We start from the raw sequence: 17,756 nt of genomic DNA on the forward strand, positions 1-17,756 counted from the left end.
CACACACATATATATATATATATATATATATATATATATATATATATATATATATATATATATATATATATACGCACACACACACACACACACACACACACATAGATAGATATATATATATATATATATATATATATATATATATATATATATCTATCTATCTATATACACACACACACACACATGTATATATACACACATAATACATACACACACACACACACACACGCATCTATCTATCTATCCACACACATACATACATACACAGTATCTCACAAAAGTGAGTACACCCCTCACATTTTTGTAAATATTTTATTATATCTTTTCACGTGACAACACTGAAGAAATGACACTTTGCTACAATGTAAAGTAGTGAGTGTACAGCATGTATAACAGTATAAAATTGTCTGTCCCCTCAAAACTACTCAACACACAACCATAATGTCTAACCCGCTGGCAACAAAAGTGAGTACACCCCTAAGTTAAAATCTCCAAATTGGGTCAAAAGTGTCAATATTGTGTGGCCACCATTATTTTACAGTACTGCCTTAACCCTCTTGGACATGGAGTTCACCAGAGCTTCACAGGTTGCCAATTGAGTCCTCTTCCACTCCTCCATGATGACATCACGGAGCTGGTGGATGTTCGAGACCTTGCGCTCCTCCACCTTCTGTTTGCGGATTCCCCATAGACGCTCAATAGGGTTTAGGTCTGGAGACATGCTTGGCCAGTCCATCACCTTTACCCTCAGCTTCTTTAGCAAGGCAGTGGTCATCTTGGAGGTGTGTTTGGGGTCGTTATGGTGGAATACTGCCCTACTGCCCTGCGGCCCAGTCTCCGAAGGAAGGGGATCATGCTCCGCTTCAGTATGTCACAGTATATGTTGTCACTGATGGTTCCCTCAATGAACTGTAGCTCTCCAGTGCCGGCAGCACTCATGCAGCCCCAGACCATGACACTCCCACCACCATGCTTGACTGTAGGCAAGACACACTTGTCTTTGCACTCCTCACCTGGTTGCGGCCACACATGCTTGACACCATCTGAACCAAATGAGTTTTATCTTGGTCTCATCAGACCACAGGACATGGTTCCAGGTTCTTAGTCTGCTTGTCTTCATCAAACTGTTTGCGGGCTTTCTTGTGCATCATCTTTAGAAGAGGCATCCTTCTGGGATGACAGCCATGCACTCATTTGATGCAGTGTACGGCGTATGGTCTGAGCACTGACAGGCTGACCCCCCCACCCCTTCAAACTCTGCAGCAATGTTGGCAGCACTCATACGTCTATTTCCCAAATACAACGTCTGGAAATGACGCCGACCACTCAACTTCTTTGGTTGACCATGGCGTGGCCTGTTCTGAGTGGAACCTGTCCTGTTAAGCCGCTGTATGGTCTTGGCCACCATGCTGCATCTCAGTTTCAGAGTCTTGGCAATCTTTCTACAGCCTAGGCAATCTTCCTATAGCCTGGGACATCTTTACGTAGAGCAACTATTCTATTTTTCAGAGCCTCAGGGAGTTCTTTGCCATGAGGTGCCATGTTGAACTTCCAATGACCAGTATGGGAGAGTGAGAGCGATAACACCAAATCTAACACACCAGCTCCCCATTCACACCAGAGACCTTGTAACACTAACGAGTCTTATGACACCGTAAATGGCTAATTGGGCCCAATTTGGACATTTTCACTTAGGGGTGTACTCACTTCTGTTGCCAGCAGTTTTTGAGGGGACAGCAAATATACACTGTTAGAAAAACTGTACACTCACTACTTTACATTGTAGCAAAGTGTCATTTCTTCAGTATTATTTATTTATTTATTTTTTTTAATCTTGAGCCTAAGGCTACATTCACACCTGAGCGTAGCGTTTTTCGCGCGTTTTTTACCGCGATTTTACCGCGATTTTTGCGGCGTTTTTTACCGCGATTTTACCGCGATTTTTACCGCGATTTTTGTGCAGGCGTTTTTAGATTCAATAGAGATCAATGGAAAACGCCTGTAATCTGCCCAAAAAGAAGCTCATGTACTTTTTTGAGCGTTGGGCGTTTTGTATACAGCTTCAAAACGCTCAGATGTGAACAGGGGCCATTGAAATGAATAGGATTTGTCTTGTTGGGCGTTTTGAGAGCTGATCCTAGAGCAGAAAAACGCCCCAAAAACGCCCCAAAACGCCTACATGTGAACGGAGCCTTAATAGCATAATCTCTTATAAAGAAAAATACAACCTGGTAAATAGATCCATGGTTTAGAAATTCAAAAATCTTTTTGTTATATTTCCTACCGGATATTAGACATCAGAAATGGGTTACAGGAATTCAAAGTGAACTCGCTGGTTTTATTGCAAAGTATAGATTTTAAATAATTTCAAGCAAACAGTAAGATCGATTTCTTTACTAACTTGCTCTCCTTTCCTTTAAACTGTTCAAGTGAGAAAAACTGCAACTAAAAAAACCTTGCTGAAATAAAATCCTCCCTTCTGAGTGTAATATTAATTGTAAAATAAGAACAGATTCAGTAACCTGAGCAAGAGTCACATTTTAAAATATGATTTTATTTTAACTTGATTGCTTGTCTTTACTCCATGAACAACCTTTTTATTGCTGACCCATAAAACACTCCTTGCATCGCCAAAACAATAAAAATAAAAAAAAGTAACTGTACCAAAACTAACAAAAAGTGCCTTAAATTTTTATGATTGCAAATGTTCAACATTTCAACTCTATTTGTAAGGAAAGGTTGATCATAAAAGCTTGCTTAAAGCCATTCCACAGCTAGAACACGTTAAATCTGAAAAGTACATCTCTTCCTTGTCACAAAAGCCTGGAGCGGAAAGCAGAACATCTGTGAAGACGGGGACGGCCCCGGTGGTCTGTCCCAGCTGGCAGCCTTCGTTGTTAACTCTTCCTTGACATGGAAAGAAAGGGCAGACAGGATGGGGATACCTTACTGTGGGCACCTTCCTCTTTTTGGAGAGTGAATTCCAGGCAGATCTAACAGACACAAATAAATGCATCTTTGCATTCATTACAGTGTATGTATGGTCAAAATGTAAGATCATATATTCATTTAGACATTGTATTTCAATTATTTCTAGCTTATCCCTATTAACCCAAACCATCTTGACGTTCGTAAACCTACTTTGGGAGGATCCGAACACATTTACTTCCTCGAACTCTGTGAGATGTAGTCACTATGCCCTGTGAGTAGGCATTGCTGTGTCACACATTTCACAGAGCCTGTGTTCTGTCAAAAGAGCCAGCTCGTCAAAATCTTCAATTATGTCACTTCCAGTGACTCTCCAGCAGCAGTAATTGCAGATTTTGACGGCGGCTGTTTTCACAGAATACCAGCAGCGTATACACTACGGAAGAAAGGAAAGACACTGCTCCAGGTGTATAGTGTGTGGTGATTGCCAGAAGATAGGATATCCAGTAGAGTGCTGGCCCCGGCCCGCCTCCGTGGGAACACTTGTAGGAAAAGAATTGGCCGCACATCCAGGGATTCCAATAGGTATCAAATACCTTTATTTCCAAAAGTTGCAAATGATGACACCAAAGACACCAGCATGAAGTCTCGCAGACGCGTTTCACACATACATCTTGTGCTTAATCATTACCAGCAGCGTATACACTATGGTACACGGCGAATTGGCTGTTTTCACAAAATACCAGCAGCGTATACACTATGGCAGGGGCGTAAATACAGGGGTTGCAATTGCAACCGGGCCACATGCTCCAAGGGGCCTTTACGGCTCCCCTATACACCTGGATAGGAGGGGCGGCAGGGGGCAGCATGTAGAGAAATCACTGTCCTTTTTACTCCTGTAGCTGGGAGGAGAAAATGGAGGAGATTGGATCCCCTGTATGCTGCCCCCACCACTCCTCCTATTCAGTTCACGTGTGTTCTGCTGTCTCTGGGCCCCTGTGTGCTCCCCTGGTCTCCCCCACTACTGTGCTCCCTCCCCTCTCCTGCCGGCTGCTGCAGGGGATGTGTCACAATAGAGAACCAGGAAGGGGGTCGGTAAATATGTAATTTACCAGCTCCTTCCTTTTCTGAATGGACAGAGTCATAGTCAGTGACATTGTAAAAAAAACAAAATGATAAAAAAAATACAATTAAAATACTAAAAATAAACTACTGACACCAGTGGGTCAACTTCCAGGATTGCAAAGGTCACACTGGCAATCAGACCCTGGCATTCCACCACTGTGGGGAGGCCCCAAGATGGCAGGAAGCGGGCCCACTGCAGAACTTGTGAAAGGGTCTCGCTGCGGGACCATAATAAAGTGCCCCAGGATCAGTGGGAAGAGAAAAAGGCTTAAAGGGAAGGGCCCCGGCCAGGGGTCTGTGAGGCCCTTCATGGTTTCTTGCACCGGGGCCCTGAAGATTCTAGTTACGCCTCTGCACTACAGTACACGACGACTTGGCTGTTTTGATAGAACACCGGCTGAGTTAAAAAAAAAGGTGTCGCCGCCTTGGAGGCGACCACGCTGGTTACTAGCGGGTGGACTAAATGTCCACTCATTATTGTAGAGTAAACACTGCCGGTGTTCTGTGAAAACAGCCAAGACGTCTAAATCTGCAAATACTTGGAGAGTCACCAGAAGTGACGTACAGGTGGTCCCCGGGTTACAAACAAGATAGCGACTGTAGGTTTGTTCTTAAGTCTAATTTGTTTGTAAGTCAGAACAGGTACATTTTTTAAGTGTAGCCCCAGCCAAAAGAATATTTAAGTTTTTGGATAGCATAGGGAAGGGTTAACACCCCTGTACTATAATGTTTTGCTGGCTCTACCCCTGTTCAGAAGATCACACCTCACTTTCTGTCCCAAGGACAATTGGTTTTTGAAAATTTTGGGTTGTGGTAGAAACAAGGATTGGTGATAAAGCTTCATTGGGGACAACCTTATTCCCATGAGAACTCTTATTACAGGAGTGAATTTATCTTCACTTTCTGTCTCCCTCCACTTGTAAGTAGGAGTCATTTGTAAGTCGGATGTTTGTAACCCGGGGACCGCCTGTAACTGAAGATTTTGACAAGTTGGCTCTTTTAACATAACACCTGAGTTCTGAACTACAGACGTGCTGAGAAGAAGAGTAATCCTAAGGCCCTGTTCACACCTACAAGACACTGGTCCGGCCGCATCTTGAGTATGCCATCCAGTTCTGCGCACCGATCCTTAGGAAGGATGTGCTGGAACTGGAGAGAGTCCAGAGAAGGACAACAAAGATAATAAAGGGAATGGAGGACATCAGCTATGAGGAAAGACTACAAGAATTGAACCTATTCTCTCTGGAGAGGAGATGCTTGGGAGGGGATATGATATCAATGTACAAATACCGTACTGGCAACCCTAGCATTGCGAACAAACTTTTTTAGCAAAATAGAAATTTAAAAAGGACGTGGCCGTTTACTAAAATTAGAAGAGAAGCTGTTTCTTTACCGTCAGAGCGGTAAGGATGTGGAATTCTCTTCCACAAGCAGGGCTATCAGCAGGGAGCATCGATAGTTTAAAAAAATAATTAGATGGGCACCTTAACAACCGAAACATACAGTGATATACAATGTACTATTGACAGTAATTAACAGTCACTAACTATCACTATGTAACACCTGAGTGATTTTCAGCTTGTAAAACGTTCAGCTCTAAAGCCCCAAAACAAGCAAAAGTCCATTCATTTCAATGGCCCCTTTTTTGCATCTGAGCGTTCTGTCGCCTGAAGCTCAAAAAAGAACGAGCTACTTTTTTTTGCAGATTTAAGCGTTTTTGGCCCCATAGACTTCAATAGAAATGCCTGACTTGAGCAGAAAAATGTTCATAAAAACGCTCAAATAGCAGCTCTCCACCCCTAATTTCCTAACTTTTCCCTCTCCTCCCCCTAGCGCTTTCTATTGGTTAAACAAAAACGCCTGAAGCTGCAAAACGCTTGTAATACATTTTAAAAATCGTATAAAAAGCTGGGGGAAAAAAAAAAAAAAAAAAAGCTTAAAAAAAAAAGGCCAGTAAATCAATATGCTCAGGTGTGAATGGAGCCTTCGATATTGAGAAGCTGCAAAGGATGCAGGGAATCCAGGAAGTTATGGAAAGAGATGACCAAATAAGCCTACATTGGATTGTCAAATAGAACTAATTTTTTTATTACAAGGTTATAAAATGAAAGCGTAAGCTGTGGCCATAAATTATTTAAAAAAAAAAAAATTAAATGTTTTTTTTTTTAATTACAAGCGGTTTATCAGCTTTTTGCAGTCCCTGTACAGCAGAGCTAAGACAGGGAGGTGGGAGAGTCAAAACAATGAGCCAGTCAACTGCACTGCAGTACTAACAAGGATCACTATGATGGAAGGACTAGACAAAGAGATGATATTATCTTGCTACATCTCTTCTTACTGTCCCATTTACAGGCTGAGGAGGGAACCTGAGCTATAGGTGTAATTTAACTGCAGCAGGTCCTGGAATTTCTGTGCACTGGGGCAGAGTTATTACTGACCCATAAAATATATGCATTGCTAAACAATGAAAAAACAAAATAAAAAGTTTTGTAAACTAGAACTGGATGGAGGAGAATTCAAATCCTTTGGCAGGTAAAGCAACATCCTTATACAGTGCCTTGCCAAATTGCGTTAATACTTTGTAGCGCCACCTTTTGCTGCGATTACAGCTGTAAGTCGCTTGGGGTATGTCTCTATCAGTTTTGCACATTGAGAGACTGAAATTTTTGCCCATTCCTCCTTGCAAAACAGCTCGAGCTCAGTGAGGTTGGATAAAGAGTGCTTGTGAACAGCAGTTTTCAGTTCTTTCCACAGATTCTCGATTGGATTCAGGTCTGGACTTTGACTTGGCCATTCTAACACCTGGATATGTTTATTTGTGAACCATTCCATTGTAGATTTTGCTTTATGTTTTGGATCATTGTCTTGTTGGAAGACAAATCTCCGTCCCAGTCTCAGGTCTTTTGCAGACTCCATCAGGTTTTCTTCCAGAATAGTCCTGTATTTGGCTCCATCTATCTTCCCATCAATTTTAACCATCTTCCCTGTCCCTGCTAAAGAAAAGCAGGCCCAAACCATGATGCTGCCACCACCATGTTTGACAGTGGGGATGGTGTGTTCAGGGTGATGAGCTGTGTTGCTTTTACGCCAAACTTACGTTTTGCATTGTTGCCAAAAAGTTCGATTTTGGTTTCATCTGACCAGAGCACCTTCTTCCACATGTTTTGTGTGTCTCCCAGGTGGCTTACAGCAAACTTTAAACAACATGATCATGGGTCTCTTGGCTGCATCTCTGATCAGTCTTCTTGTATGAGCTGAAAGTTTAGAGGGACGGCCAGGTCTTCGTAGATTTGCAGTGGTCTGATACTCCTTCCATTTCAATATCGCTTGCACAGTGCTCCTTAGGATGTTTAAAGCTTGGGAAATCTTTTTGTATCCAAATCCGGCTTTAAACTTCACAACAGTATCTCGGACCTGCCTGGTGTGTTCCTTGTTCTTCATGATAGTCTCAGAGGTCAGTTTAAAGCGCAGAGAGCATCACAGTGCAGGTGCATTTATACGGAGACTTGATTACACACAGGTGGATTCTATTTATCATCATTTAGGTCAACATTGGATCATTCAGAGATCCTCACTGAACTTCTGGAGAGAGTTTGCTGCACTGAAAGTAAAGGGGCTGAATAATTTTGTACGCCCAATTTTTCAGTTTTTTATTTGTTAAAAAAGTTTGAAATATCCAATAAATTTTGTCCCACTTCATGATTGTGTTCCACTTGATTCTTCACAAAAAAATTACAGTTTTATATCTTTAGGTTTGAAGCCTGAAATGTGGCAAAAGGTCGCAAAGTTCAAGGGGGCCGAATACTTTCGCAAGGCATTGTATATACTGTATTCCATCTGTGTGTTGCCATTTGCCCAGAGTTCAGTTCCAGATTGGAATATATTGAGAAAAAAAAAAAAAAAAAAAAAAAAAGGACTGCCAGTACTTGAAGTACCCTGTTGACCAGAGGGTATTGAATTACAATTCACCGAGGTCCGGTCAGTAAAATTTTCTTCTAGCAGAGGTCCAAATATCGTGTCGGTACCATCGCGCATTTTCACATGCGCAAAGCCGCATGTTGCTGCAGCACCATGCAGCTTGGTGCGACGCAATTTAAAAGAAAAAACAAGGGTAAAGAACTTCTGTGTTTCTCGTGTGTAGTGCAGCCCTTGATGTGTGCACCGAATGCACATGCACAGATCTTAACCAATTCTTACATCAGCGTCCTCAGTCCCCACTGCATATCACAGTCCCCTCCCCATTCACATCAAGATCCCCTCTTGAGGAGCTCCCCCTTTACAACATCCCCCTCCACCCCTTTCACAGAAGTGTTCTCACACTTACTTGACATCAACCCCCATTAACAGTAATGTCCTCAGTCCCCCCCACATTCCAAACCTCTGCACCTCCCACTTTGATGTCCTCAGCCTCATCACTGCAATCCTCGGCATCCCCCTCCCCGCATTCAGTCCTTAGCCCTTTTAAACTTCATCACCCTCACTGTCCTACCTTACACAGACAGATCGGAGGGAGAAATGCTGTGCTGTCTGGATGGATGCGGGCTTTGCAAGATAGTGATTGGCTGCTAGGACTGCCCTTAATTCTAGCAGCCAATCACTGGCTTCTTAACCTCCGGCAGCTCCGCTCTCCATGCAGAACTGTCCCACGTCGCGCTGTCAGCTCTGTGAGGATTACAGAGTGCCGGCAGGGGGGAGAAAGGCTCCTAAATGGCGGGACATCGGCAGTCCGAAAGGGAGAGTGACGTGGTCTGCCGTTTAGGGATGCCTGCTGCAGACTCATTTATTTTATAGCTGGGGATGCTATAATACAAAGAAACAAGTACACCTTGGGAAAAAAACCAACCTTAAGCAATAAAGAGAGATTATTCAACATGGTCTGTAAGCGCGTGTAGTTTTTAAGAAAACGTAAGCAGTGTAATAAAACTCAAAAACACATGACCTCAAAGTCTCTTTCTTAAGACATCCATAAACCTGGAGACTGCTGCCATCTTGGATGTGATGTAAGCAGACAGAGATGTCACTCAAGTGAATTCTATAGCAGGGGTCTCCAAACATTCTAAACAAAAGGGCCAGGTAACTGTCCTTCAGACTTTAGAGAGGCTGGACTAGGGCAGTGAGAGTAAATAAAGCCCTTTTTTTGGTGACAGCGGGAGGAATGTTGCCCCTTCGTTGGTGCCGGCAGGAGGAATTTTGCCCCTTCATTGGTGACGGCGGGAGGAATGTTGCCCCTTCATTGGTGACGGTAGGATGCTATATAAAAAGGTTATACAAGAGGTGATGGGAGGGGCAGAGAAGTAAGACAGTCAGTAAGTAAACATTACCAGAAGAGGAGAGGGCTATTACGTACTAGTAGGGAGGGGGCTGTGCTGGGGACTTGACTCTTCCTGGAGTATTCAAATTTTCTAACAAGTTTAAATGTTTTAACATTGCAAGTGGAAAGAAAACATACAACAAGACATTTTTTTTTCTGTTTATTCTTGCAATCTTGTTTTTAGTTGTAGACGTCTCTTTATTGGTCCCAAAGTTTACCTTCCCGGAAAAAAGAATCATTAACTTAATGGGCCTCAAGGATGGCCTACAAGAATCTTAGATCTGCTCTCTGCTCAATACATCCCACTAACCCTCCAATGCAATATTCTCCAAGCCTATCCCTTTCTCTTACTTTCGAAATCAACAGCCAACTGCTTTTTCTCTTAAAAACAGTTGCCAGACACCAGTTTCTTGGGCATGGCTGGTTAAAACCAGAAAGCCAAAACAGTTTAAGTGAGGTTTGGTGTCTAAGATTTCTTCCCCAACTTCTTAAAAGCTCCCACAGGCTCCCAAATTGGACTGCCTAGTCCCTGAATTTCTCATCAATTTGTCTTTCCTCCCTCAGGGCCTGGTAAGAACTTCAACTGTGTTTTCCTATGCCAAAGCAATTAATACACACAAATATGGCACCCATTTTTGGCTAGGATTCCACTAATGAAAAAAAAGTTCTTTGCATCCTCTGAGGATAAGCTAAGGAAACTGGTAACAATGTGTAAAATTCAGATAACAGAAGCAAATATAAATTTTGTCCTCGTATACTTCAGAGGACCCATTTTAACTGCAGTATCCAGCAGAAGACAACTTGGCAATAACAGTAGTGCAGTCACTCAACACCCACGGCACGGGGGTACTAAATAAGCCACAAACTGGGAACGTTTTAGAAAAAGATCAAACGAGGTACTGCCAAGTATGACCAGTAAACTGATGTAATCTCCAAATGATTAACAATTAATTGGTTGGCAATAATTCACAAACCGAGTTTGAGAGATAACACAGCCTTTTGAATCCCCTCCAAAAATTACATAACTAATAAACAACCCAGCGATTATAAACTAATAAAGCCCTGTAGAGTGGTACGATTAATTTAATCTAAAAGGCACAATCTATTTTTTTTTCTTTTGCATTAAGTAGTGAATAGATAAAAACCCCATTACAATTGCCAAGAGTCTCAACTGGGGGGGTATTTCCCTTCATATTTGCCTTGTAGACACAACCGGTAGAGCATTCTTTCCAAAGTGAAAGAAATCCCATCTTAGACAAATATCGCAGAACAGGTTTCCCACTTGAAAGATGTCCAAATTATTGAAATTTGCATTGGAAACTCAGAATTAACCACAGTTCTGGTCTTAAAGAGAAGCTCCATGCTCCTTCAGAAAAAAATTACAAGTCAGCAGCTACAAATAATGTAAAAACAGTGGCAATAGCAGTAGTGCACTCACACCCACAGCACGGGGTATTAGGCGAACTGAGCTGGAAGTGGGAGCAGGTACCTTTTAAAAATCAGGTAAAATGTGGCAGCAGAGAGAGGGAGGAAGCAGACAAGCCGAGCTTCCACTATTGGGTGAAGCTCCGCTTTAAGCGTCACAATTAATCTATTGATTAAAATACACTGATAAAGTCTAAAAACTCAGATGCAGACACATCCAAGGTCTCCAAAAGCAAGATGTAAAACACAGGAAAAAATCCAAGGTCTTCCCTGGCAAGGATTTTTGAGCTTTGACGTACTTCTAAATCTGTTGCCCAGGTATCAAAGTGGCCAGACCAGTAACATTCAGTGAGTTAGAGACGATTCTCTTTTACCAGGCCTGATGCATATGCAATGATTTCAAGAGATACCAGAGCACTAAAACACTAATTTAGCAATGAGCAGGCCAAGCAGTAAGTGCTTGGTGTTACCAGCGTCCTAGGTCTCTACTTCTACTATGGAATCCTATACAGATCATTAGATGACTTGCAGCACTTTAACAGTTCTTGCCTTATTGATAAATGCATTATGGGTGCTACTTGAAGCTGCCTTATCCACAATTTACATAAAAGTACACCTGCATTTTAAGTAAACAAAAAAAAAAAGTCTGTAAACCAACCTCAATTATTTATTCCTCAGGAACCCCACAGCAATCTCAATATACCCTAAATTTGACTATGCTCAAGACCCTTAGGCCTCATGCACACTGGGAACTTAGCTTTTCTGCATGAGATTACTCCGTCTTTATTACGGCGTGCTGTCCACCACAGCCTGTACAACTCGGTCAGAGGCTGAAAGCTGCTGCGTGTGGACAGGACACAGAATGGTAATACCATTTAGGGCAGTAGGTTTCCCGGAAAAAAATGCCCAAATCGTATGTCTGTAATCCAGGCATTTGTCCTTGGGCACATACTGCCCCAAACGTTAGCACCATTCAGTACATTATCCAGCAGCTTTCAGCCTCTTTTGGCTATTGGAAATGGGGCTGGACGGTGTATCTGTGTTTTACACTCTAACCAAAACACCAGAATCTCATGCACAGGGGCTAAACGCCCCATGTGCATGAGGCCAAATATATAAAGAATGCTATACATTGAAAAATTAAGTATGAAACTCTCAAATCAGACCCAAGTTAATTTCTGTAATAGGTGGAAACAATTTATAGACTAAACTTTAGATCAGGTGGAGATACAACAGTTTATGATCACATTTAAATATACAGATTATTATATTAAAGCTGATGCGATTAATAGTTAAAACTAAAAACATAGCAAAAACATTTTTATTAAAGGTTTATTAATTTCAATATTTAAGGTATATGGTATAGGAATTAAGGGTTGCTGTCAGATGTGGATAAAGGTAATTGGTTACATTTGTGATTAGATGTGAGAATTACAATTCTTGGTATTTGTAATACAGTATACTCAATGTAGGTTAATCAGCAGGCTTTTTTTTTTCTTTTTCGGTTTATGTTGAAATGGCTAAGTATCACAATGCAAGAGTAATTGCGTAATACGTTGTGAATATGCCTTGATATTTTACCATTTAGAAAATAAAAATCTAAAAGTTTTTTTTTTAATTACAAATATGTTATACTTACCTGCTCTGTGCAATGGAATTACACAGAGCGGCCCTGAACCTCCTCTGCTCGGGTCCCCCACTGGTGCTCTTAGCTCCTCCTCACTTCCTACTCCTAGTGTCCCATAGCATTCTGGCTGCTATGGGGACACTTGTGCAGGCTTGATCCCAAGCCACGCTGCCTGTGTCCATAAACACAGAAAGCACAGCTTGGACCCACCCTCCGTTCACAGGATTTAACTGACAGCAGTGGGAGCCAATGGCTTCCGCTGTCTCAGCAAAGCCTGTGAGAGCTTGGGAGAGAAGACTACTACCGTTTTGAGTGAGGAATGCATTACGGTAAAACATTTTTAGGCTTTAGAACCATTTTTAAGCTCAACTCCAGGATTTTAGCATTCTCCCTGTAATTAATCTCTTCCAACTAGCCTCCTCCTAAGCTATCCAAATGCCCATTTTACTCAGCTGAAGCGATGGAAGCAGCCCAAAATGACAACGAGCAGGGCAAATTGCCTGGCCCCAGTGCAGTATATCAGCTTGGGTCAGAGAGAAAACTGTAATTTTGATACATTACACTGCAAGATGGCTTAGGATGAGTTTAAGGCAATTTATGCACAATGCGCTACTTAAATGTCATTTTTGCACAGAGTTGGGCTTTAACGATGATTTGTCTTGTTGCAGCATTCTAGCCAAATCAGTTTCACTTTCTGTCAACAAAAGGCTGGCGATGTGCCATCAATATCTATGCAAAGGCACTGAAAATAAAAACTGTTATAAGATAACCCGTAATGCTTATTCTGAAGTTTGAACCATGAGTAGACCTTTGCCAAAACACAGATGTTTGATGAAATTCGGAACCGTGTCTTTTTGCCGGTATGTAGTTACATATTGGAGCTTACAGTAGCACACAGAGAAGCAAAAAGGTAAAAACTCCAGTCTTTGCCTGAATAAACTAGTTTGTACACTCAGTAACAGGATAATAAGTGCAGATTGCTTCTGGGGGTGGTAGGAACAAGAGTGGGAAGTCCTCAGCTCCACACTTCTGCTGCACCATATGTACAACACCACACAGATCCCACGGCTCTGCAGACTTACACATTTTATCTGGGCACCATTTCATTTGTTCCATACAGCCTCTGCTCTTCTCCGCTTCAAACATTCAATTTGCATGGCCACAAATTAAAGGGCCAGAAAATGAAATGGTAAGATAACTTCTTGTAAGACTTAGCACGGTGCAACTTCAACAAAAAGAATCAACAAATTGATAATTGTATCCATTAAAAAAAAAAAAAATGGCAATGGTTATAGGGTCAGAACATGCTTCCATGGCACATGTCTGCACACCAAACCACTCTGGTGAGTAAGTACATCTTTCTAAATAGTTGACAAAGTGCTGCCTCCGGAGATCTAAAGCCTAGACATAAGATTGCATGGGTGTTGGTTTACTAAAAGGTATAGAAACTGTCCAGGTTTCCAAGTAAATGGTGGCATTGTAAAGGGAATGTTCGCTGATCCATAGTCTATTGTCTTTAGACAAGCTTTGTGATATGGGGGTGTTGAACTCTTGTGTTAGTGTTTGTACAGTGAATCCACAGCAGACAGGAACCATACCCACATAGAAAGCAATATAGCTGCAAGTTTGAAAATGACTTGCCAGGCTTCACAAGTTTGTTGCACAATTGCAGCAAGTCCGCATTGCATAACTCCAGATCAATTTTCTTTGCAAACATTCTGCAAGTCTGCTGCAAGTTATGGTTCAGTTATGTTGCGCAATAGTCATTCCACCACAGGGGTCACTGTAACTTGCAGAGCTCTTGCTGTAGACTCACCACTGCAACTTTGCTTTTGCTGGAGACTTGGTACAAATTGGAAAAGTGTCAACTAGAACTTGTGTTTCAAGTGCTCTGCAAGTGTACAACTTGCTTGTGAAAATGTGTGGAAAGTTATCCTTGCTATCTGGGTAGTTAATGGCCTAGTAGCCCACTTTTATTAAAAAAAAAAAATAAAGTCTTTACAAAATAGATAACCCATACAGGGGTTTAGCTTCATACAAAACAAAAATGCAAAGCCACCTGTCTCTGAAGCTCAATCGGCTTTGACTGCAGCATCTCGCTGCATGGGCCCATTGCAGACCCCGATATACGGTGCTCCAGCCCAACAAATCCCCCCCCCCGACCACCACCACCAGGTTTTCTCACGCTCAACAAGACTTCCCCTGGGCTCACTAGCCACCTCAAACTTTATAAAGTGACAGGTGCTCAAAGTTGAATAAATAAATCAGACACTTGATGATTTCAAGTTTAATAAAACAAAAACTGCAGAAATTTGATGAACATTGCAGTGCAAAATAATCTTTGAGTGAACAACACTTCTAATTAAAAGTGACCAGTGCGCTTTAAAAATAAGAAACTGGAGAGAGTCCAGAGAAGGGCAACTAAACTGATTAGGGGGTTGGAGGACCTTGACTATGAAGAGCGGCCGCAATCGCTCGATTTATTTTCCCTGGAGAAGAGACGTCTGAGAGGGGACATGATAGCAATTTATAAATATCTTAATGGGGATCTCAGCTTAGAAAAAAAGCTATTTATTCGAAGGAATTGCATGAGTACTCGAGGACATACGATTAGAGGAGAAGCGTTTTAACCTCAGGCAACGAGGAGGGTTCTTTACTGTTAGGGCTACAAGATTGTGGAATTCTCTACCACAAGAGGTGGTTTCTGCGGGTAGTATGGTGACTTTCAAAAGACTCTTAGACTTACATCTCAAGGATCAGGACATTAAGGACGATGTTAGATGATTACAGCCACACACACCTACACAGGTTGAACTGGACTATTGTCTTTATTCAACCTCACCTACTATGTAACTATGTAAATTAAGTCTTTCATATGTGTAGATAATCCATGGATGAATAGTCAAATAAATTATGCAACAGGTGCTCTGCAGTTGTGCAGATCACAAATTCACGCTTGTGCTTTCCAGCCAATCAGCTCCTCCGCAATTCTCCCAGCCAATCAGCCGCTGACCAATCACAATACAGAGCTACATTACTTACCTCTATACCCCCCCCTTTTTTTCCCACTCATAGACCGTTTTACAATCAAGCACCAGTCTTTTGGGTTGGATTCCCAATATTCAACCCACTCCAAGCCCAGCCTCCTGTGGACCCTCCTCAGAGGTGCACCATTTCAGGCTCACAGCACTCTTCTACAGAACGGAGCTCACGTCATTGTAGCCCATGCATCTCTCTCCTGACTAGCTTTCTTTACAGGTTCAATGCAGCACAAACCTCACCCGCTATGTACTGCCTCACCATTCCAATAGGTTAGTTGTGTTGACAAGGATCCTACTTGGCTGCCAAGATGTAACAGTTAAAAGGTGTCAGGCTCAAGCAAGGATGGAGAATGAGTAAGTACATATAAATACAGGTGCATTTTAGGATGGCATGAGATCAGCATATTTCACAGCTGCTACTCGTCTATTTATGTTTGCTGTAGGAAAGCCATGGGAAATACAAACCGCAAACATGTGAAGAGAGATATATGCCTTAGGGGAAGCGAGTTCAAAATGATATGACAAGCAATTTAATGGCATAATTTCTTGTAAGGTAAAATTGTCAAACTCGATTGTGCGTTTGTAATATGCACGTTTAAAATGGTCTCCGAACCCACACATCTGAAGGTACTTACACAAAAAGATGTAGTTATTTGTCATTACAAGAGATATACAACCCTTGTTCTAGTGAAGGCCCCGTTTCAGTATAGAATTTTAAATTAGAATCATACCTGTCTACTTACTATTGCTCTAGAATAGGGGTCTCCAAACATTCGAAGCAAACCGCCAGTTTACTGCCCTTCAAATAGCAGGGAGGCCAGACTGTGGCCAGTGGGAGTAAAATGCCCTAAAATCCATGGGAGAAAACAATGCCATAGGCTTGTTGGTCAATGGAAGTAAAAAAAAAAATTACACAGTTGGTGTCAGTGGGAGGCATTGTGCCCTATAATTGGTGTCAGTTGGAGGAATAGTGCCCTATACCTGGTGTCTGTGGGAGAATGTTTCCCATTTCTTGTTTCAGCAGGGGGGGGGACAGTACCCATTGTTGATGTCAGTAGGAAGAATAGTACCCCATTGTTTATGTCAGTAGTAGAATTGGTGCTCCATCTTTGGGATCAGTGGAAGGACTAGTGCCTCAAGGGCCAGATAAAGGCAAGCAAAGTGGCCAGATCTGGCCCCCTGGACCCTGCTCTAGAACAAGTAACACAGATTACAGCATCCTAATAAAAAGGATGAAAGTGGATCCTACAAGCAATTTTTATCACCATATTTCACAAATTCAACTAATAATTCAAAAAAGGCAAAGTTCATTTCTTCAACTTATAAAGAGTAAGCATTATGGCCCTGGAGCTTGCGCGTTCAGAAATGTGCTATGGCCTCTTGAGGAATCCTCACATAGGACACAATTCCAACTGTTGTCAGGTGCCTGGTCATCTGTTGTGCACTGTGGTCCATCTACAGACCACTATATCATTACTTTATTCTGTTTAGATGCAGGGCCAATGGACTGAGCCAAAGTGTGTGGTGAGGGTGCAAGCACTTGAAGAACGTGAAGACTGTTTGGGCACCCATGACTCAAGTAAATATTACATGAACAGGTTGGTAGGACAGGAAAGAATACATTTGCGACTGGAAACTTTGATTTAATTTTTATTAAAAAGGCAACAGAGTCACTTTTAGTAAATACTGAAAATGTAAGCAGTCATTGGGTCCAGAGTTAGACAGCAAACTTTATACAGAATTCTTTATTTTTTATTTTTAAAAAGTTGCTCTTGGCTCCTCTGCTCCCTATTGCCTACCTTATTGAAGGGAGGCCTCATTGGCGAATGGGGAATTTAGGCCCCGTTCACACTGGGGCGACGCTACTTCCCGGGGCGACCTCAGAGGTCGCGGCGCGCTGCTCGTACCGCGACCTCGGATCGGCCGGCACGGACTTCATAGCATTGAAGTCAATGCAGGTCGCCCCAAAGAAGCTCCGGACCCTTTTTCTAAGTCGGAGCGACTTGTGTCGCTCCTATTAGAACGGGTCCACAGCGTCTCTGTGGAAGGCGACCTACGGCGACCTGTCAGGCGACCAGGTCGCCTGACAGGTCGCCCCAGTGTGAACGGGGGCTTACAGATGTTGGGAGTGTTTGGGGACAACCTAAGCTTTTGGGACCTGGACAGCAATAAAAACCTGGTAAAAGTTCTAACCATCCCCTTTCTTATCCACAACCCATCTTCAGCCACCAACCCAGCCAAGGGCTATACAAGTGTCTCTGCCAAACAGTCCTAGGCTTAAAAATGGTTCTTCAGCACT

At 42.3% G+C, this 17,756-nt stretch overlaps 1 protein-coding gene and 1 pseudogene across 2 annotated transcripts in view; both read right to left on the reverse strand.

Moving 5' to 3' along the window:
- SUCLG2 (succinate-CoA ligase GDP-forming subunit beta) overlaps positions 1-17,756 on the reverse strand; it is a 444,050-nt gene that overhangs the window by 376,875 nt on the left and 49,419 nt on the right. The window lies entirely within an intron of this gene.
- Positions 2,744-17,756, reverse strand: part of LOC309561630 (lamina-associated polypeptide 2-like) — a 31,910-nt pseudogene continuing 16,897 nt past the window's right edge. The window contains exon 3 of the transcript in view: positions 2,744-2,907. The product of the transcript in view is annotated as a lamina-associated polypeptide 2-like (transcript). The remainder of the gene's footprint in view (positions 2,908-17,756) is intronic.

This window comes from Pelophylax lessonae (assembly GCF_965119305.1).
Source record: "Pelophylax lessonae genome assembly, chromosome: 8".
Classification (NCBI taxonomy): Eukaryota; Metazoa; Chordata; class Amphibia; order Anura; family Ranidae; genus Pelophylax; species Pelophylax lessonae.